This window comes from Bubalus kerabau, chromosome 7 (genome assembly GCF_029407905.1).
Source record: "Bubalus kerabau isolate K-KA32 ecotype Philippines breed swamp buffalo chromosome 7, PCC_UOA_SB_1v2, whole genome shotgun sequence".
Lineage (NCBI taxonomy): Eukaryota > Metazoa > Chordata > Mammalia > Artiodactyla > Bovidae > Bubalus > Bubalus kerabau.
The window spans coordinates 20,952,620-20,975,938 of record NC_073630.1 but is presented as its reverse complement, the minus strand read 5'-3'; the positions used below and the strand labels follow the sequence as shown (position 1 = coordinate 20,975,938).

At 38.7% G+C, this 23,319-nt stretch overlaps 1 long non-coding RNA gene across 1 annotated transcript in view; it reads right to left on the bottom strand.

Moving 5' to 3' along the window:
- The window catches only part of LOC129657162 (uncharacterized), a 42,234-nt gene that overhangs the window by 8,035 nt on the left and 10,880 nt on the right, over window positions 1–23,319 (bottom strand). The window lies entirely within an intron of this gene.

Below are 23,319 nucleotides of genomic sequence, written 5' to 3'. Positions count from 1 at the left end.
CATTTCAGATTGTGAAGGAAATGGGACAGTAGGGAATGGAAGGAACAGGCAGTCAGGGATTCTTTTCATGCCATGAGTTTAAAAAAAGGAAAGAACTGAGGCTTGATGTTTCAGCACCTCTGCTTTTAAAATGCAACCTAAGTACATATGGATATGGACATAGGTACAGATATGTATATGGATATGGGACTCCTGACTGCCCAGGTGTTCTTCCCAAGCTCACAGGACAGAAAACCATAAGCTAGACCCAGCTAGCTAACTTTCATTGCTTACTTCTCACAATTGATATCGTAGAGATTGAATAGAGGGGGAAAGAAAACAGCATATATGACTTTAATCAGATTTGCCTCCTCTCTCCTTGTCAATATATTCCATGACTGTAATAAACCTGTGAAGTACTGTTAATTCTTGGTGTTTTCAGCTGCACCATAAACTGGCTGTCTAATATCTCTATGTGTGTGCTCAGTCATGTCCGACTCTTTGCAACTTTGTGGACTGTAGCCCACCAGGTTCCTCTGTCCATGGGATTTCCCAGGTAAGAATACTGGAGTGGGCTGCCATTTTCTTCTCCAGGGATTTTTCCAAAACGAGGATCAAACCCATGTCTTCTGAGTTTCCTGCACTGGCAGGCAGACTTTTAAACACTAGCACCTCTTGGGAAGCCCCCAGCTAGCTAATATCTAACAAAATTATTTTTCATTCCTCTAATCTTGGTTATAAGGAGATGAAGATCTTTTACCTTTCACTTTACTTCTTATGTACTAATATGAAATTTTAGTATAAACATGCATAACTAAAATATACAGAAGTGATGTAAAAACAAATGCTGAGTACATGGATTTTCAAAATATATATGGCCTTGAATTCTAAATCCTAAAAGATGATGCTGTGAAAGTGCTGTACTGAATATGCCAGCAAATTTGGAAAACTCAACAGTGGCCACAGGACTGGAAAAGTCAGTTTTCATTCCAATCCCAAAGAAAGGCAATGCTAAAGAATGGTCACACTACCTCACAATTGCACTCATCTCACACACTAGCAAAGTAAAGCTCAAAATTCTCCAAGCCAGGCTTCAACACTACATCAACCGTGAACTTACAGATGTTCAAGCTGGTTTTAGAAAAGGCTGAGGAACCAATGATCAAATTGCCAACATCCATTGCATCATAGAAAAAGCAAGAGAGTTCCAAAAAAAACATCTATTTCTGTTTTATTGACTATGCCAAAGCCTTTGACTGTGTGGATCACAACAAATTTTGGGAAAGTCTTAAAGAGATGGGAATACCAGACCACCTTACCTGTCTCCTGAGAAATCTGTATGCAGGTCAAGAAGCAACAGTTAGAACTGGACATGGAACAACAGACTGGTTTCAAATTGGGAAAGGAGTATGTCAAGGCTGTATATTGTCACCCTGTTTATTTAACTTCTATGCAGAGTACATCATTCAAAATTCCGGGCTGAATGAAACACAAGCTGGAATCAAGATTGTCAGGAGAAATATCAATAACCTCAGATATGCAGATGACACCACACTGATGGCAGAAAGTGAAGAAGAACTAAAGAGCCTCTTGATGACAGAGAAAGAGAAAAGTGAAAAAAGCTGACTTAAAGCTCAGCATTCCAAAACCCAGATCATGGCATCTGGTCCCATCATTTCATGACAAATAGGTGGAGAAACAATAGAAATAGTGACAGACTTTATTTTCTTGGGCTCCAAAATCACTGCAGATGGTGACTGCAGCCATGAAATTAAAAGATGCTTGCTCCTTGGAAGAAAAGCTATGACCAACCTAGACAGCATTTTAAAAAGCAGAGACATTACTTTGCCAACAAAGGTCTGTCTAGTCAAGGTTATTGTTTTTCCAGTAGTCATGTATGGATGTGAGATTTGGACTATAAAGAAAGCGGAGCACTGAAAGAATTGATGCTTTTGAACTGTGGTGTTGGAGAAGACTCTTGAGAGTCCCTTGGACTGCAAGGTGATCCAGCCAGTCCATTCTAAAGGAAATCAGTCCTGAATATTCATTGGAAGAGCTGATACTGAAGCTGAAACCTCAATACTTTGGCCACCTGGTGTGAAAGACTGACTCATTGGAAAAGACCCTGGTGCTGGGGAAGATTGAAGGCTGAAGGAGAAGGAGACTGCAGAGGATGAGATGGTTGGATGGCATCAGTGACTCTATGGACATAAGTTTGAGTAAACTCCGGGAGTTGGTGATAGACCAGGAAGTCTGGAATGCTGCAGTTCATGAGGTGGCAAAGAGTCGTACACGACCAAGCACCTGAACTGAACTGGCCTTGAATCACAACTAAATAATATCTTTAGGGAATGAGACTCTGCTAAATATAACATTGACTTTTGAAAGTTTCAGACAGGAGGCGGTCCTAAGATGGAGGAGGAATAGACCACTTTCTCCCCCACAAATTCATCAAAAGAACATTTAAATGCTGAGTAAAATCCACAAAACAACTTCTGAATGCCAGCAGAGGACATCAGGTACCCAGGAAAGCAGCCTATTGTCTTCTAAAGGAGGTAGGAAAAAATATAAAAGACAAAAAAAGAGACAAAAGAGGTAGGGACAGAGCTTCATCCCTGGAATGGAGTCTTAAAAAGAGAGAAGTTTCCAAACACCAGGAAACACTCTCACTGCTGAGTCTGTACCGAGCCTTGGAAGCACAGAGGGCAACATAATAGGGAGGAAAAATAAGTAAATAATTAAAACCCACAGATTACGACTCCAATGGTAACTCCCCCAGCGGAGAAGCAGCGCAGACTCCTGCACCCGCCACTAGCAAGTGGGGGCTGGGCAGGGAGGCACGGGCTGCATTGATTAGAGTAAGGATCGGGCCTGAATGCCCCCGAGGGTAATCAGAGCGAACTAATTTGGGCTAGCAAACCAGACTGTGGGATAGCTACCACAAGAAAAGCCCTAAGACACCGCCAGGCCCGCACACAGAACAAAGGGTGGAACAGAACTAGCCAGCTGCAGACCATCCCCCTCCAGTGACAGGCAGCCAGAGCCCGAAGGGGGCAATCGCAGCCCCAGAGAGACATTATCTACCAAACTGCAAGCAGGCTTCTTTGCTAACTAAGACTTCTTGGGGTTCTGGACAGTCATCTGCCTGAGAAGGTGTGCCGGTTGTACACCCAGAAAACCAAGCGGCAGGGACAGGAGAGGCGATAAGTCACAGTGACCGCACTCACCAAACACCTCATCACCCGAGCTGCTCGGAGGTGGGAAGGGTACAAAACGCAGGCCCAACAGAGTCTGCGCCTCTGAGTGCTACCCGAGTGCCTGAACCTGGGTGGCTTAGACCTGGGAGGTGCATGCAGCCCAGGGCGGCCTTGGACGGTTCCCGGCGGAGCAACCTAGAGCCTGAGCTGTGTGGGCACGGCGGGTGCATGTGCCGTGAGTGGGGGCAGGCCAAGTATGGCTGAGACACTACCAGCACACGCCAGTGTTATTTGTTTGCAGTGTCCCTCCCTCCCCACAGCACGACTGAACAAGTGAGCCTAAAAAAAAAAAAGTGTCCACCACCGCCCCCTTGTGTCAGGGCGGAAATCAGACACTGAAGATACCAGCAAACAGAAGAAGCTAAAACAGAGGGAACCGCCTTGGAAGTGACAGGTGCAATAGGTTAAAATCCTGTAGTTAGTACCGACTACATAGGAAGGGGCCTATAGATCTTGAGAAATATAAGCCGGACCAAGAAACTATCTGAAAATGAACTGACCCCACACTGCCCACAACAACACCAGAGAAAGTCCTAGATATATTTTTACTATTTTTATGATCATTCTTTTTTCTTTTCTTTTTTTTTCTTATTTTATGTAACTTGTTTAAAATTTCTAAGTCCTCTATTACTCCTTTAATTTTCATTTTTATAACCTACTATTACTTTTCAAAAAAGAAACTATTTTTAAAGCAAACTTCATATATATATATTTAAATAACTTTTGTATGTATAGAACAGTCTTATGGACTCTGTGGGAGAGGGAGAGGGTGGGAAGATTTGGGAGAATGGCATTGAAACATGTAAAATATCATGTATGAAATGAGTTGCCAGTCCAGGTTCGATGCACGATACTGGATGCTTGGGGCTGGTGCACTGGGAAGACCCAGAGGGATGGTATGGGGAGGGAGGAGGGAGGAGGGTTCAGGATGGGGAACACATGTATACCTGTGGCGGATTCATTTTGATGTTTGGCAAAACTAATACAATTATGTAAAGTTTAAAAATAAAATTAAAAAAAATAAAATAAATAAATAACTTTTGTGTTTGTTCTTTTTTTTTTCTTTTTCTTCTTTTCTTTAATATTGTATTTTTGAAAATCCAACCTCTACTCTAGAATTTTAATCTTTGCTTTTTGGTATTTGTTATCAATTTTGTACCCTTAAGAATCCAGTCTTCAGTACCTATTTTTACTTGGGAGTGAGATTACTGGCTTGACTGCTCTCTCCCCCTTTGGATTCTCCTTTCTCTCCACTAGGTCGCCTCTGTTTCCTCCCTCCCCCTTTTCTTCTCTACCCAATTCTCTGAATCTCTGTGTATTCCAGACGGTGGAGGACACTTAGGGAACTGATTACTGGCTGGATCTGTCTCTCTCCTTTTCATCCTCCCCTTTTATCCTCCTGGCCACCTCTGTCTCCTTCCTCCCTCTTCTCTTCTCTGTATAACTCCATGAACATCTCTGAGCAGTCCAGACTGTGGAGCGCACATAAGGAAGTGATTACTGGCTAACTTGCTCTCTCCTCTTTTGATTCCACTTCATCTCATTCGGGTCACCTCTAACACCCTCCTCCCTCTTCTCTTCTCCATGTAACTCTGTGAACCTCTCTGGGTGTCCCTCACTGTGGAGAAACATTTCATCTTTAACCTAGATGTTTTATCAATGGTGCTGTAAAAATAAGACTGAAAACCACAAGCAGGAGGCTTAAGTCCAAATCCTGAGAACATCATAGAACACCTGACTCCAGGGAACATTAAGCGATAGGAGCTCATCAAATGCCTCCATACCTACACTGAAAACAAGCACCACCCAAGGGCCAACAAGTTCCAGAGCAAGACATACCACACAAATTCTCCAGCAACACAGGAACACAGCCCTTAGCTTCAATATACAGGCTGCCCAAAGTTACTCCAAAACCATTGACATCTCATAACTCGTTACTAGACACTTCATTGCACTCCAGAGAGAAGAAATCCATCTCCACCCCCCAGAACACCGACACAAGCTTCCCTAACCAAGAAACCTTGACAAGCCACAGATACAACCCTACCCACAGCGAGGAAACTCCATAATAAAGAGAACTCCACAAACTGCCAGAATACAGAAAGGCCACCCCAAACTCAGCAATATAAACAAGATGAAGAGACAGAGGAATACCCAACAGGTAAAGGAACAGGATAAATGCCCACCAAACCAAACAAAAGAGGACGAGATAAGGAATCTACCTGATAAAGAATTCCAAATAATGATAGTGAAAATGATCCAAAATCTTGAAATAAAAATGGAATCACAGATAAATAGCCTGGAGGCAAGGATTAAGAAAATGCAAGAAAGGTTTAACAAGGACCTAGAAGAAATAAAAAAAAGTTAATATATGGTGAATAATGCAATAAATGAGATCAAAAACACTCTGGAGGCAACAAATAGTAGAATAATGGAAGCAGAAGATAGGATTAGTGAAATAGAAGATGGAATGGTAGAAATGAATCAGAGAGGAAAAAAGAAAAACGAATTAAAAGAAATGAGGACAATCTCAGAGACCTCCAGGACAATATTAAATGCTACAACATTCAAATCATAGGAGTCCCAGAAGAAGAAGACAAAAAGAAAGACCATGAGAAAATACGTGAGGAGATAATAGTTGAAAACTTTCTAAAATGGGGAAGGAAATAATCACCCAAGTCCAAGAAACCCAGAGAGTCCCAAACAGGATAAACCCAAGGCAAAACACCCCAAGACACATACTAATCAAATTAACAAAATAAAACACAAAGAACAAATATTAAAAGCAGCAAGGGAAAAACAACAAATTACACACAAGGGGATTCCCATAAGGATAACAGTTGACCTTTCAACAGAAACTCTTCAGGTCAGGAGGGAATGGCAGGACATACTTAAAGTGATGAAAGAAAATTACCTACAGCCCAGATTACTGTACCCAGCAAGGATCTCATTCAAATATGAAGGAGAAATCAAAAGTTTTACAGACAAGCAAAAGCTGAGAGAATTCAGCACCACCAAACCAGCTCTTCAACAAATGCTAAAGGATCTTCTCTAGACAGGAAACACAGAAAAGGTGTATAAACTCGAACCCAAAACAATAAAGCAAATGGCAATGGGATCATACTTATCAATAATTACCTTAAATGTAAATGGGTAGAATGCCCCAACCAAAAGACTAAGACTGGCTGAATGGATACAAAAACAAGACCCCTATATATGTTGTCTACAAGAGACCCACCTCAAAACAGGGGACACATACAGACTGAAAGTGAAGGGCTGGAAAAAGATATTCCATGCAAATAGAAATCAAAAGAAAGCAGGAGTAGCAATACTCATATCAGATAAAATAGACTTTAAAACAAAGGCTGTAAAAGAGACAAAGAAGGACACTACATGATGATCAAAGGATCAATCCAAGAAGAAGACATAACAATTATAAATATATATGCACCCAACATAGGAGCACCACAACATGTAAGACAAATGTTAACAAGTATGAAAGGGGAAATTAACAATAACACAATAATAGTGGAAGACTTTAATACCCCACTCACACCTATGGATAGATCAACTCAACAGAAAATTAACAAAGAAACACAAACTTTAAATGATACAATTGACCAGTTAGACCTAATTGATATCTATAGGACATTTCACCCCAAAACAATGAAGTTCACCTTTTTCTCAAGCACACATGGAACCTTCTCCAGGATAGATCACATCCTGGGCCATAAATCGAGCCTTGGTAAATTCAAAAAAACTGAAATCATTCAAGCATCTTTTCTGACCACAAGGCAGGAAGATTAGATCTCAATTACAGGAGAAAAACTATTAAAAATTCCAACATATGGAGGCTGAACAACATGCTGCTGAATAACCAACAAATCACAGAAGAAATCAAAAGAAATCAAAATGTGCATAGAAACGAATGAAAATGAAAACACAACAACCCAAAACCTATGGGACACTGTAAAAGCAGTGCTAAGGGGAAAGTTCATAGCAATACAGGCATACCTCAAGAAACAAGAAAAAAGTCAAATAAATAACCTAACTCTACACCTAAAGCACCTAGAAAAGGAAGAAATGAAGAACCCCAGGGTTAGTAGAAGGAAAGAAATCTTAACAATTAGGGCAGAAATAAATGCAAAAAAAAAAAAAAAAAAGAGACCATAGCAAAAATCAACAAAGCCAAAAGCTGGTTCTTTGAAAGGATAAATAAAATTGACAAACCATTAGCCAGACTCATCAAGAAACAAAGGGAGAAAAATCAAATCAATAAAATTAGAAATGAAAATGGAGAGATCACAACAGACAACACAGAAATACAAAGGATCATAAGAGACTACTATCAGCAATTATATGCCAATAAAATGGACAACGTGGAGGAAATAGACAAGTTCTTAGAAAAGTACAACTTTCCAAAACTGACCAGGAAGAAATAGATAATCTTAAGAGACCCATCACAAGCACGGAAATTGAAACTGTAATCAGAAATCGTCCAGCAAATAAAAGCCCAGGTCCAGACGGTTTCACAGCTTACTTCTACCAAAAGTTTAGAGAAGAGCTGACACCTGTCCTACTCAAACTCTTTCAGAAAATTTCAGAGGAAGGTAAATTTTCAAACTCATTCTATGAGGCCACCATCACCCTAATACCAACACCTGACAAAGATGCCACAAAAAAAGAAAACTACAGGCCAATATCACTGATGAACATAGATGCAAAAATCCTTAATAAAATTCTAGCAATCAGAATCCAACAACACATTAAAAAGATCATACACCATGACCAAGTGGGCTTTATCCCAGGGATGCAAAGATTCTTCAATATCCACAAATTAATCAATATAATACACCACATTAACAAATTGAAAAATAAAAGCCATATGATTATCTCAAAAGATGCAGAGAAAGCCTTTGATAAAATTCAACATCCATTTATGATAAAAACTCTCCATAAAGCAGGAATAGAAGGAACATATCTCAACATAATAAAAGCTATATATGACAAACCCACAGCAAACATTATCCTCAATAGTGAAAAATAGAAAGCATTTCCCCCAAAGTCAGGAACAAGACAAGGGTGCCCATGCTCACCACTACTATTCAACATAGTTTTGGAAGTTTTGGCCACAGCAATCAGAGCAGAAAAAGAAATAAAAGGAAATCAAATTGGAAAAGAAGTAAAACTCTCACTGTTTGCAGATGACATGATCCTCTACATAGAAAACCCTAAAGACTCCACCAGAAAATTACTAGAGCTAATCAATGAATATAGTAAAGTTGCAGGATATAAAATCAACACACAGAAATCCCTTGCATTCCTATACACTAATAATGAGAAAATAGAAAGAGAAATTAAGGATAAAATTCCATTCACCATTGCAATGAAAAGAATAAAATGCTAAGGAATATATCTACCTAAAGAAACTAAAGACCTATATATAGAAAACTATAAAACACTGATGAAAGAAATCAAAGAGGACACTAATAGATGGAGAAATATACCATGTTCATGGATCAGAAGAATCAATATAGTGAAAATGAGTATACTACTCAAAGCAATCTATAGATTCAATGCAATCCCTATCAAGCTACCAACAGTATTTTTCACAGAATTAGAACAAATAATTTCACAATTTGTATGGAAATAGAAAAAACCTCGAATAGCCAAAGCAATCTTGAGAAAGAAGAATGGAACTGGAGGAATCAACCTGCCTGACTTCAGGATCTACTACAAAGCCACAGTCATCAAGACAGTATGGTACTGGCACAAAGACAGAAATATAGATCAAGGGAACAAAATAGAAAGCCCAGAGATATCCCACGCACCTATGGACACTTTATCTTTGACAAAGGAGGCAAGGATATACAATGAAGAAAAGACAATCTCTTTAACAAGTGGTGCTGGGAAAACTGGTCAACCAATTGTAAATGAATGAAACTAGAACACTTTCTAACACCATACACAAAAATAAACTCAAAATGGATTAAAGATCTAAACGTAAGACCAGAAACTATAAAACTCCTAAAGGAGAACATAGGCAAAACACTCTCCGACATACATCACAGCAGGATCCTCTATGACCCACCTCCCAGAATATTGGAAATAAAAGCAAAAATAAACAAATGGGATCTAATCAAAATTAAAAGCTTCTGCACAACAAAAGAAACTATAAGCAAGGTGAAAAGACAGCCTTCAGAATGGGAGAAAATAACAGCAAATGAAGCAACTGACAAACAACTAATCTCAAAAATATACACACAACTCCTGCAGCTCAATTCCAGAAAAATAAATGACCCAATCAAAAAATGGGCCAAGGAACTAAACAGACATTTCTCCAAAGGAGATATACAGATGGCTAACAAACACATGAAAAGATGCTCAACATCACTCATTATCAGAGAAATGCAAATCAAAACCACAATGAGGTACCATTTCACACCAGTCAGAATGGCTGCGATCCAAAAGTCTACAAGCAATAAATGCTGGAGAGGGTGTGGAGAAAAGGGAACCCTCTTACACTGTTGGTGGGAATGCAAACTAGTACAGCCACTATGGAGAACAGTGTGGAGATTCCTTCAAAAACTGGAAATAGAACTGCCATATGACCCAGCAATCCCACTGCTGGGCATACACACTGAGGAAACTAGAATTGAAAGAGACACGTGTACCCCAATGTTCATCGCAGCACTGTTTATAATAGCCAGAACATGGAAGCAACCAAGATGTCCATCAGCAGATGAATGGATAAGAAAGCCATGGTACATATACACAATGGAGTATTACTCTGCCATCAAAAAGAATACATTTGAATCAGTTCTAATGAGGTGGTTGAAACTTTAGCATATTATACAGAGTGTAGTAAGCCAGAAAGAAAAACACCAATACAGTATACTAACACATATTTAGAAATTTAGGAATTTAGAAAGATGGTAATGACAACCCTGTATGCGAGACAGCAAAAGAGACACTGATGTATAGAACAGTCTTTTGGATTCTGTGGGAGGGAGGGGGGGATGATTTGGGAGAATGGCATTAAAACATGTATAATATCATATAAGAAACGAATCGCCAGTCCAGGTTCAATGCAGAATACAGGAAGCTTGGGGCTGGTGCACTGGGATGACCCAGAGGGATGGTATGGAGAGAGAGGTGGGAGAGGGGTTCAGGATGGGGAACATGTGTACACCCATGGCAGATGCATGTTGATGTATGACAAAACCAATACAATATTGTAAAGTTAATAAATAATAATAATAAAAAAGTGAAAAAAATAAAGTTAATTTTTATTTTTAAATAAAACTAATTTTTATTTTTAAATAAAACTAATTTTTATTTTTAAATAAAAATAACGTAAGGCTTTAAGAAGAAAACCTTTCAAAAAAAGAGAAGACAAAAACACCCACAGAAATGATAACAGGAAAAAAAGCTAGGAGGAGAAAAACATAATATCAGACATGCAAGTACTTGAAATTTAAACAGAGAAGAAGCAAAAAGGAAATTATGAAAGAAATAGAAAATTTTCAAGATCTGAAAATATAGAATACTTCTCTTTGCACACTAAAAAAACCCCTCATCAAGTACCAAAAACAATTAATTAAAAAATACTCACAAATGAATTATTATGACATTTCAGAACATCAAAGCAGAAAGATTTTCTTAAAAAATCTTTCAGAAAAAAGCACATCATGATAATAAATTAATAAGTAAATAAAAATTTTAAATCAGAATGACTTCATACCTCTTATCAGCTTCATTAGTGATATGAAAATATTAACAATGCCTTCAAATTATAATGGAAACTATTCTGAACCTGTTTTCTAAATCCAGCTATATCAAGATTGGAGAGGGCATAGAAATCTGGGAGCGGTCTAGAGCTCCAGAAAGTGGATTCTGTGCTAAAGAACCTATTACTGAGGGTTCAGGCACTACAGATGTCCACAGCACATACCTCATGTTTAACTTCTGGTTTATTCTTTTGAAGGTAAATTTAGAAATTATCAGGGAAGACTGGCATGCTACAGTCTATGGGGTGACAAAGAGTCAGACGTGAGTTACCAACTGAACATCAACACCACAGCAATTATCAAATTTTACTTCACTACTTGTCATATTAGCAGATATTAATTAGAGTACAAGTGTTGCAGACGTTTGAAGTTTGAGCCAATTTGGAATATACTTGCCATTCAAATTGGCAAAAGCACCAGTTGGTCTTCATTTTTCAATTAATCTTTATTGGAGTAGTTTTTACAATGTTGTGCTAGCTTCTACTATACAGAAAAGTTAATCAGGTATCAGATCAGATCAGATCAGATCAGTCGCTCAGTCGTGTCCAACTCTTTGCGACCCCATGAATCGCAGCACGCCAGGCCTCCCTGTCCATCACCAACTCCCGGAGTTCACTCAGACTCACGTCCATCGAGTCAGTGATGCCATCCAGCCATCTCATCCTCTGTCGTCCCCTTCTCCTCTTGCCCCCAATCCCTCCCAGCATCAGAGTCTTTTCCAATGAGTCAACTCTTTGCATGAGGTGGCCAAAGTACTGGAGTTTCAGCTTTAGCATCATTCCTCCAAAGAAATCCCAGGGCTGATCTCCTTCAGAATGGACTGGTTGGATCTCCTTGCAGTCCAAGGGACTCTCAAGAGTCTTCTCCAACACCACAGTTCAAAAGCATCAATTCTTCGGCGCTCAGCCTTCTTCACAGTCCAACTCTCACATCCATACATGACCACAGGAAAAACCATAGCCTTGACTAGACAGACCTTTGGTGGCAAAGTAATGTCTCTGCTTTTGAATATGCTATCTAGGTCATAACTTGGTCATAACTTTCCTTCCAAGGAGTAAGCGTCTTTTAATTTCATGGCTGCAGTCACCATCTGCAGTGATTTTGGAGCCCAGAAAAATAAAGTCTGACACTGTATCCACTGTTTCCTCATCTATTTCCCATGAAGCGATGGGCCCAGATGCCATGATCTTCGTTTTTCTGAATGTTGAGCTTTAAGCTAGCTTTTTCACTCTCCACTTTCACTTTCATCAAGAGGCTTTTTAGTTCCTCCTCACTTTCTGCCATAAGGGTGGTGTCATCTGCATGTCTGAGGTGATTGATATTTCTCCCGGCAATCTTGATTCCAGCTTGTGTTTCTTCCAGTCCAGCGTTTCTCATGATGTACTCTTCATAGAAGTTAAATAAGCAGGGTGACAATATACAGCCTTGACGTACTCCTTTTCCTATTTGGAACCAGTCTGTTGTTCCATGTCCAGTTCTAACTATTGCTTCCTGACCTGCATACAGATTTCTCAAGAGGCAGATCAGGTGGTCTGGTATTCCCATCTCTTTCAGAATTATCCACAGTTTATTGTGATCCACACAGTCAAAGGCTTTGGCATAGTCAATAAAGCAGAAGTAGACGCTTTTCTAGAACTCTCTGGTCTTTTGATGATCCAACGGATGTTGGCAATTTGATCTCTGGTTCCTCTGCCTTTTCTAAATCCAGCTTAAACATCTGAAAGTTCATGGTTCATGTACTGTTGAAGCCTGGCTTGGAGAATTTTGAGCATTACTTTACTAGCTTGTGAGATGAGTGCAATTGTGCGGTAGTTTGAGCGATCTTTGGCATTGCCTTTCTTTGGGATTGGAATGAAACTGACTCTTTCCAGTCCTGTGGTCACTGCCAAGTTTTCCAAATTTGCTGGCATATTGAGTGCAGCACTTTCACAGCAGCATCTTTCAGGGTTTGAAATCGTTCAACTGGAATTCCATCACCTCCACTAGCTTTGTTCCTAGTGATGGTTCCTAAGGCACACCTGGCTTCACATTCCAGGATGTCTGGCTCTACGTGAGTGATCACACCATCATGATTATCTGGATCATGAAGATGTTTTTTGTATAGTTCTGTGTATTCTTGCCACCTCTTCTTAATATCTTCTGCTTCTGTTAGGTCCATACCGTTTCTGTCCTTTATTGTGCCTATCTTTACATGAAACGTTTCCTTGGTATCTCTAATTTTCTTGAAGAGATCTCTGGTCTTTCCCATTCTATTGTTTTCTTCTATTTCTTTGTATTGATCACTGAGGAAGACTTTATTTTCTTTCCTTGCTATTCTTTGGAACGCTGCATTCTTCACATGATAAAGTATAATGTTCTCTATTCTAAATAAACTCTTAATATTAGAACTTGTAATGCAGAAATTTAGACTGTGTAAACTGAACTTATGTGCCTTGCACTATGCTGAGATATCTACATAATTTATCCCATTTAATCTTAATGTCATTTTATGAATTAAGTACTAATATCCTCATTTTAAAGACTGAAAAACTTAATTGTAATTAATTGCCTAATATCTTACAGGGATGTACCATATGCTCTTGTCTATATTAGGTCTCTCATATAGCTACCTAGAAAATATATTTTAGACTAAGTCAGAAGAGGTAGGATTTGGGGTCACTGAGATGCTAATCAGTCTGTCTCTGAAATTAGGTCATGGCTCTGTAGTCACATCCTCTGAGCTATGGAGTACACATGATCTGTCAAATGCACAGTCTTCCTTTGACCCAAGGCTGATTATCTCTGGGAAACCATAAGACATGATGTCATAGGAGGTAGGTCTTTGACGTGACATTGTCTTTTCCAGAAATCTGGATACCTTGAATTCTTCTTTGCAAGAAATGGAAGTATGAAAAAGTTTCATAGAGGAAAGATATTCCTCTATGAAAGAAAATAGAAGATAATATGTTAAAATCAAAGAGCACACCTTTACCTTTCCCATAGGTATCTCTTACCTGTCCTATAGGAACAAAAATAGATTAATATCCTGACATTATCAATAATATAGAATAGTCACACTTCAGTGTACTCATTGGCACCCAAACATTTCATAATTGGGAAGTCATCTTACATCTCTGGCTCTGGGCCACTCCCCAGCAAAGGATAACACCAGAAGAAAATCTCACTGTATTGACTCTAAATTCTCACCTTAACTGTCACTCTAATTTGCCATTTAAGAACAAAGCAGACAGTTCTAATGTGTTGTTATTTAAATCTCTCTTCTCCAGACATCTCCCATTCCCACTCTCACCAGCCCTCACACCCACACACAGTATGATTCCAGACTAGCTGTGTCCAAGAAAATTTTCTTCAATGATGAAATTTTTCTTTGGTTTACTGTTCAGCTCATTAGCCACAAGCCATATGTAGCCACTGAACATGTGAAGTATGCTACTGCAACCAGAAAACTTACTTTTTAATTATATTTAATTACAATTAATTTGAATTTAAATAGCCACATGTGGCCAGCGGCATAGTTGAGATTATTTTGTTCTCTGGCTTTTGCTAGGATGCTTGAGGAAACTATGGTGTAGAACTTAAACACATGAGCTTTGCTTTCAGATCACTTACTAGACATTAGTGACTTTAGCAAGTAATTTAAAGTCCTTAGTTGCCAGTCCCATTGTCTGAAAAATAGGGTGAACAATACATCCTTTATTACCCAGTGTAGTGAAAACTAAATGAGAAAACGCAGGTAAAGCACTTGGCAAACAAGTGCTGACACATATTACTCATTAAAACACTAAAATTAATGTTTAATTGTAGCAGAAACAACAATGACAACGATAATAGTAGCTTAATGGCCCTAACAAAAGATGAGGAGGAAGGCACCTATAAATACAGGAAAGATAAATGTTGCAAAAGATAACTGAAGGATTTTTTTGCCCTTTTAAGATATCTGGGAGCTCTTTTATTTCTTCATTGGTGTGGTTTTGCATGAGTTGATTAGATGTAAATAAGACTGTATTAGTATTTCAATGCAAAATACTAGAGAAAACTTTACCATTGACCAACCTCCCATTCTGAAAGTTTCTTTTTCCAGGGACTCTAGATGTCTGAATTTCCAATTTGAATAAAAACACAATTTAAAAAAATTTTTTTTAATTTTATTTTATTTTTAAACTTTACATAATTGTATTAGTTTTGCCAAATATCAAAATGAATCCGCCATAAAAATTAAACTGTTTCAAAGTGATTATAGTCCTTGGCTTCATTGAAGGAATCTACTCATATTTTCTAACACTTGTATATCTGCCACATTTTCTTCCCCCTCACTACGTGCAGCAAGCACACTGAGGAAAATCACCCTTAAGAAGATTCTTGTTCTGGATAGAAAAAATCTATGATGGGCTTTTCCTGTCATTCAATTCTATGCTGACAAGTTTCTAAGCCACTCAAAATCTTGCCTAACAATTACATAATATGCAAATATTTTAGTGAAACTTGTCCTGTTAGGAAACAAAATATTTGAGGTCAAGGATTTGATAAAGAGTATTAGTCATCTTTTATAAAGAGAACACATCCTTTTTCCTAAAATAATGCCTGTAACCATATCCTAACTTTTCAAAAAAGCCTTAAATGCAATTTTACCTGACACTTATAAAGAACCTAATGTTGTAGAAACAAAACCTTGCTAGGAATATAAAGACCTGGGTTCTAGGTTCAGCTCTGCAAATTTCTAGGTATGCATTAGTGTCTTAAAATATACCAGAATTTGACTTAGTCAGATATGGATGATGACAGACATACAGACAACTGCCTTAAAAGAAGTTATTACTCACAGTTACCCCCAAAGGAGGGAGCATGCCATGCTATGCAGGGTCAGTAAAGAAGACAGAAAGAGGTAGGGAAAAGCATGGGCCAGAGCCTTTATTGTGGATTTCAGGAAAAGGAGTAAGCAAGGTAGGATAGGCAAGGCCTATCCGTAAGTGAGTTTCAGTGGATTCTGAGCCATAGGGGTGGTCCCCAGTTATCTGGTAACTGGCCTTGGAGTGTTTTAGGGCAAGAGGATAACATCCCAGACAGTTGGCAACAATAAAAGGAGGTGGTTGGGGGATACGAACCTGAGATTGGTTGGCTTGCTTATCAAAGAGATACCTACGCAAGCTGTTTGCTATCTCTAGAAATTAAGTAATCCCGGGAGAGGCAGTCTCTCCCTGGGTCTGCAAGGTCTCAAGATATCAAAGCGTAAAGTAGTAAAAAGTGAAAAGCATAATAAATACAATCAGTGAAAAATACTTAACTTCTTGAAACCTCAGTCCTCTCAAAGTTATAAAAATGGGGAAAATCATGCCTGTTTTCGCCCTACTCACAGTGATCACATAGTCAATGGGGTCTAGGCGGGGTGCCACTAGCATATTCTGCAACTACTTGACTACATTTCTCTCAAAATACAACTAAAGTGCAGAAATTTATTTCTGAGGTTGAGACATTAGGTTTGTGAAGCAGACATATCTAGAGCCTCAGAGGGAGGGAGTAGGTATGTGGTAGCTCAAATCATACTCGCTGGAGGGTAAGCTGCTACAGGAAATTACATGGGCCCTAGGCACAAAGGAGAGCTGCAGGCCAATGGTTTGTGATCATGGCTGTACTGAATCCACTCCAACAGTCCCCTGTGGTCCATGTAGGGCTCATCTACCATATTGGTAATCCAGGTACTATTGAGTGTAACTGCATTCCACGATGAATTAAATTACCTTGCTTTTTGTCAGGAAGCATTTAACAGGAGGCTTCCTGTGTTGTTTCGGATCTGTCAGGAATCCTCTGTTCCTTATTAATTTCTGAATATTCAGGAATTAAGAGGAGAGGCAAGCCTCTCCAGGGGCTGAGGGATCCAGGAATTTCCTTCATTAGTTTTTCAATATGGTAATAAGTACCCTCTTCCTTCTTGTGAACCATATAGTAAAAGTGATTGTTTACAGCTCTCTCTCTCTTTAATATGGATCGCCTATATTTTTAAGTCTGGAATTTTAATCTTTATTTTTGTTGAGAATAACTACAGTATATATGCCCACACCATGTTGATTAAAACACCTTTGCTCCATCAGAGCTTGGGTCCCCATGTTTTTCTTTCTCTCTCTCTCTATTTCTGGCTGATTTCCTGGAATGTGAAAGCCGGCTTCGTAACCCAGGAAATATTAGCCTCTCTCCTTCTTTCACTTTCTCATCGTGGACTCCAGACCACCAGGTTCCATTCCATTAAAGGACCTCAACAAGTGGAGCCCAGAACAGGAGCTTGGTACACGTGGCAGATTCAGACGGAGTGACCCCAGGGCCTATTGAGGCGGGTAAGTACTAAAACACCGGTCAATCGGCTGGAAAGCCCCCCTCACTTTTCTACTTAAAGTTCAGGGACTTTCAATTTTGCGCCAACGAGTAGAGGCTTACCTTCAAACAATAGTTAAACATAATCCCTGGTGCCTTGATAAAGACAGTTTTAATTTAGAAATTTGGCAACGGGTCAAAGAGAATGTTTAATGAGCCGCCAGACAGGGAAAAAATATTCCGATAGATTTCTGGCAAAATTTTCCTACAAGCCGTGCCCTGGCTGCTCCAAATGCTCCTCCTCTGCCAACAGGTGTGAATCTAAAAGTCTCTCCTTTACTAGGACCCAGTGAAATTACTGACTCGATGGACGTGAGTTTGAGTGAACTCCGGGAGTTGGTGATGGACAGGGAGGTCTGGCCTGCTGCGATTCATGGGGTCGCAAAGAGTCGGACACGCCTGAGCGACTGAACTGAATGAAATTTATGCTGATGTTTTAGCTAGATTAGAAACTGCTATTTCCCGTACTGTAATTGGAGAAAAAGATAAAAGGCAACTAGAGAAATTACTTGCTTATGAAAATGCAAATCAGAAATGTCAAAAGGCTATAGCTCCAATTCATGAGACAGGGACTCATTGATTATTTGAATGCTTGTTGCAATCTAAGATCAGAAACTCAAAAGATGAAAATGCTAGCTGAAACAATGGTTGCTGCCTTAAGAAAGGGAAAGGAAGGATGCTTTACATGTGGAAATAAGAACCATTTAAAAGGGGACTGCCCTAAGAAAGCTAATTAAAACAAACAAACCAACCTCCAAAAATCTGCCCTCGCTGCACTGCCGTAGAAGAATTCATTGAGCCAAAGATTGTAAATCTAAATTTGACATTGAAAGAAAACCTATTCTGGAAAACTCCAACCAGGGACCCCCCAGATCCCCTTCAACAAAAACCAGGGACAAATTCCATCTTTTCCCTGAAACCCTCATCATCTGGCAGTGCTGCCATAGATACACCAGCTTTGTTTTTAGATAATATGAAGTTAATGAGCTCTATTTAAATTCAAATTCACGTGAACTAAAAAATATTCAATATTAAATATAATGTTTATTTAAATATAAATATAATTTAAATATAATTGTTTGCTAATCTAATTAAGATATGTCTTAAGTCATCAACATTATATAATACTTTTATTATGCCTAGGTTTAAGGTAAACTAAATTTGTCAACAAAAAGATAACTCTTTATATATATATATATATATATATATGCTGCTGCTACTGCTAAGTCGCTTCAGTCGTGTCCGACTCTGCGACCCCATAGACAGAAGCCCACCAGACTCCCCCATCCCTGGGATTCTCCAGGCAAGAACACTGGAGTGGGTTGCCATTTCCTTCTCCAATGCATGAAAGTGAAAAGTGAAAGGGAAGACGTTCAGTTGTGTCCGACTCTTAGCAACCCCATGGACTGCAGCCTACCAGGCTCCTCCGCCCATGGGATTTTCCAGGCAAGAGTACTGGAGTAGGGTAGGGCAGAAACCAAAAGGAAGAAAGGATTCAATTGTGAAGCCTGGGAAAAGGAGACCTCAAACACAATAAGTTTAGATATATATATATAAATGAAAACTTTTAGATAAACTCTATTAAATTTTTAATAGAATAATCTATTATTATAATCTAAAATAATCTCTTAGGATTAGGATAACTTAAATTTCTAGAGTTATACAAAACTAAATACTAAAAGTTTATAAATAACTAGGTCATTTCCAAATAAAATAAGATTTTAAAACATTAATTACTGAACATTAACTTCCTCTTACAAAAAGTTTTTCTTACAGAAAAACTGAAGAGATTTTAAACTATTAATAAATACATTATATAATGTATGATATATTTATATGTATAAATATAAATATATAATAAATATATATTATAATGATATAATAAATAGATCCACCAATCTATAAAATGATAATATACAAGACACTTCATAGTTGCTAAAAAAGGTAAGATATATGCTTTTAATAAAAAATATAAGATATGGCAAATAAAATGATGAATACAAAAATATAAAAAAAGATTTATGACAAATAAAAAAGAAATTACAGGTGACTAAGGAACTTATAGATACACAACTAGAATTAAAGCATATTGAGGAATCTTGTTCTCCTTGGAACTCTCCTATTTTTGTTATAAAAAAGAAATCTAGCAAATGGCATCTCCTAACAGACCTTAGAAAAGTTAATACATCTATAAAACCTATGGGTGCATTACAACCAGTAAATCTCCAATGATCCTGGGAAGAAGGTCCCATGGTTGGACTTGCTTCCAGATTACCTCAATTTTGTGTTACTCTTGATTCATTTTAATCGTAGTGCCTACAACTGGAAACAAATCAAATTTCATTTTACAAATATAATAAAATAGGGGGAATTGTCAGGAAGCATTTAACAGGAGGCTTCCTGTGTGCTGTTTTGGATCTGTTAGGAATCCTCTGTTCCTTATTAATTCCTGAATATTCAGGAATTAAGAGGAGAGGCAAGCCTCTCCAGGGGCCGAGGGATCCAGGCATTTCCTTCATTAGTTTTTCAATATGGTGATAAGTACCCTCTTCCTTCTTGTGAACCATACAGTAAAAGTGATTGTTTACAGCTCTCTCTCTCTTTAATATGGATCACCTATGTTATGTAAGTCTGGAATTTTAATCTTTATTTTTGTTAAGAATAACTACAGTATATATGCCCACACCATGTTGATTAAAACACCTTTGCTCCATCAGAGCTTGGGTCCCCGTGTCTTTCTTTCTTTCTTTTTCTCTCTCTCTATCTATTTCTGGCTGATTTCCTGGAATGCAAAAGCCGGCTTCGTAACCCAGGAAATATTAGCCTCTCTCCTTTCACTTTCTCATCGTCGACTCCGGACCACCAGGTTCTGGTCCATTAAAGGACCTCAATAGCTTTTGATGAGAAGGAAAAGAGTCAAAAAGTAAATGGCTTGCTATCCCCATGAATGCTTTTTCCAATTTTATACATAAACAGTTCATTTGATTCTTTGATTAGATTTGCTTTTTTTTTTTTTTTTTTGAAGCCATTTTATTATTGACGTTTCCTTCTACAGAATTTAAAACCAGAGATTCTATTCCTAAACTGGTAACTGCTGCTGCTGCTAAGTCGCTTCAGTTGTGTCCGACTCTGTGCGACCCCATAGACAGCAGCCCACCAGGCTCCTCTGTCCCTGGGATTATCCAGGCAAGAATACTTGAGTGGGTTGCCATTTCCTTCTCTAATGCATGAAAGTGAAAAGTGAAAGTGAAATCATTCAGTCGTGTCCGACTCTTAGGGACCCCATGGACTGTAGCCTACCAGGCTCCTCCGTCCATGTGATCCTGCAGGCAAGAATACTGGAGTTGCCATTTCCTTCTCCAAAACTGGTAACTGACTACTTTCCAAAAAAAAAAAAAAATTAACATAGATCTACTTATAACCTATAACTTGCCTTTTGCAAGAAATGAATAAGACATTTGAATTGCTCCAAGATGAAAACTGGTGTTTGTGTGTACGTGTGTATGTTTGTGTAATGTATCTCTGTGTGATGTCTTATATATATGACTCTTACATCCAAAATTTTATTAAAAATGAGAAGTCTCAAATCAAGTATAAAAGAGAGTGGTTGTAGGAAACCATGTAGATACAAGAGCTGTAAATCAGTTGTGAAGAACCCTTTAAGCAGTCATTGTGTGACCCTGAAGTCAAAGTCAAGGGTTAGTAGGTCAGTCATGTCCAACTCTGTGCGACCCATGGATTGGAGCCTGCCAGGCTTCTCTGTCCATGAAATTCTGCAGCAAGAATACTGGAGTGGGTTGCCATTCTTTCTCCAGGGGATCTTCCCAACCCAGGGACTAAACCCCAGTCTCTTGCATTGCAGACAGATTCTTTACCACCTGAGCCACCAGGGAAGCCTGTGTGGCCCTAAGTGCCTTTGCCCATGTCATCACTGTTGTCATCTATAAAATGAGGATGATACCTCTTCCCTTGAGAGTCAGGTATGAAGATCAAATGAGAAAATGAAAAGGAAAGACCAATGAAAGAATAAATACTACAAAGTTATGTTATAGTAAAATTTTCTTTGTGATTTGAGTACTGATATAAGTTAAATTAAATTACAGTACAACTTAATTAGCAACCTACTTATCACTAACATAATTTTGAAATGATCTAAATTCCTCCAGAGAGTTATTTATTTACAAAGTACAATTTGTGCTGCTTTTATGGGTTTATTTTTAATCAATAGTTTACAATTTGATACTTCAGAAGCATTTCTTTTCAGCATACATTTACTCAACATTTAATAACAACACTGTGGTAGACATAGTAGAAAAAGAGATAAAAGTAAGCACTGCCTTCAAGTCACTGATGGTTCAGTATTATAAGATACTCGTACAAAAAGAACTACAATATAGGACTAGATGTGATATCTGCTCAGACAATCCAAAAGACTATAGATTCAAGGCATAGAGACCTCATTTCTGACTGGAAGACAGGGGAAGCCCTCTGAGAGCAGGTCACTCCCAAGTTGGGCCTTGGGAGACTGTATAACTACAACATGAACAATGGGGTAAAAGACATTGTAGAAACTGGAACTGTGCATAAGAACCTATAAAAGAGAGAAAAAGCCTTCCAGATAGTAAGCAGGAAAAAAATTATTTTGCAAGGGGCAGATTGTGTTTGTATAGAGTAATGAGTGAATTCAAAGGTCTTGACTGCGAAATATTTTCTGTGTAAACAAGTAAGAGTGCAAGAATGTTTACATTTAAAGAGAACTGGGTTTTCCTAGGATGCTGTATTTCCTTTCCTGAGCCTTACTATATGATATTGCTATGCAATATCACCTAGTAGTGACTGATATAAACTAACAATAAGTTTGGTTGAAATTATTAAAGTGTGCTTGGTAGACTGACTAAAATCAGTCAGTTACAAAGCATTTGAAAACCAGTCTTGGAGTGTTTGACCTTGAAGCCACTTTCTAGCTCTAGGAGTCCATCCGTGCATCTCTGTACATTGAGTGCAGAGCTGATGGGACTAGGGTTATGGGTTCTGAAACAACATGACCTGCCAGAAGCCGGCATATTGCATATTGAGTGCATATTGCATATTGAGTGCAGCACTTTCCACAGCATCATCTTTCAGGATCTGGAATAGCTCAACTGGAATTCTGTCACTGCCAGGAGCTAGCCTGAGGAACTCCGCCCATCGCAAAGGTCATGAGGAAGGGGGCTCAGCATACGCAAAGGCGGGATCGAGCCTCAGGAGTCCCCCTGGAAATTCTCAAACATCTACCCCCAAAACCAGAGTCTGCCTACTTTCTGCTTTGTGCTCTCACCTACACCTCTGACTTTACAGGGGGCTGTCCCCCATTACCTCTCTCCGAAAAAAGAGTTAGCTTACAGCTCCAGTTAATAATTCCTGGGTGTGACAGTGTTTCAACCTACAAACTCCTTTGGAAGTCCTCTAGCCTGCCTGAATAGGTTTTTCCAGCCACATGTGATTGTTCAGAGCCTGCCAACTGTGAGAGGCAGGAGATGTTCTAAACTGTCTAAACACAGATTCCTTTGAGTAGTTAAAAGATTGATTAGAAATTGTATTAGTGAAGGGTTTTTCACTTATTGGGCCAATGTTTGCTGCTAAGTCTCCATACCCCTTACCTACTCTGTCCTTGGCAGTGTATTGATTGATATAATGGGTGTATAGAAATGTAAGTAGTAGCCTCAATGTTTGTAACCTTGGACCCTTGAGTTAATTCTTTTCTTGATTGAGCCCACCTCACCTTTGCCCTATAGGAATGCAGCTTTGTCCAATGCTTTTTTGGAGGCTGGTGCCTAACTTTGGAATAATCACCTTTAGAGAAAGATAAGTTTTTTAAAATGTTAACAGGCCTCCTCGCCAGAAGATGATGTAAATCACCTGAACTTTTGCATATGATAAGTTTGAAAGCC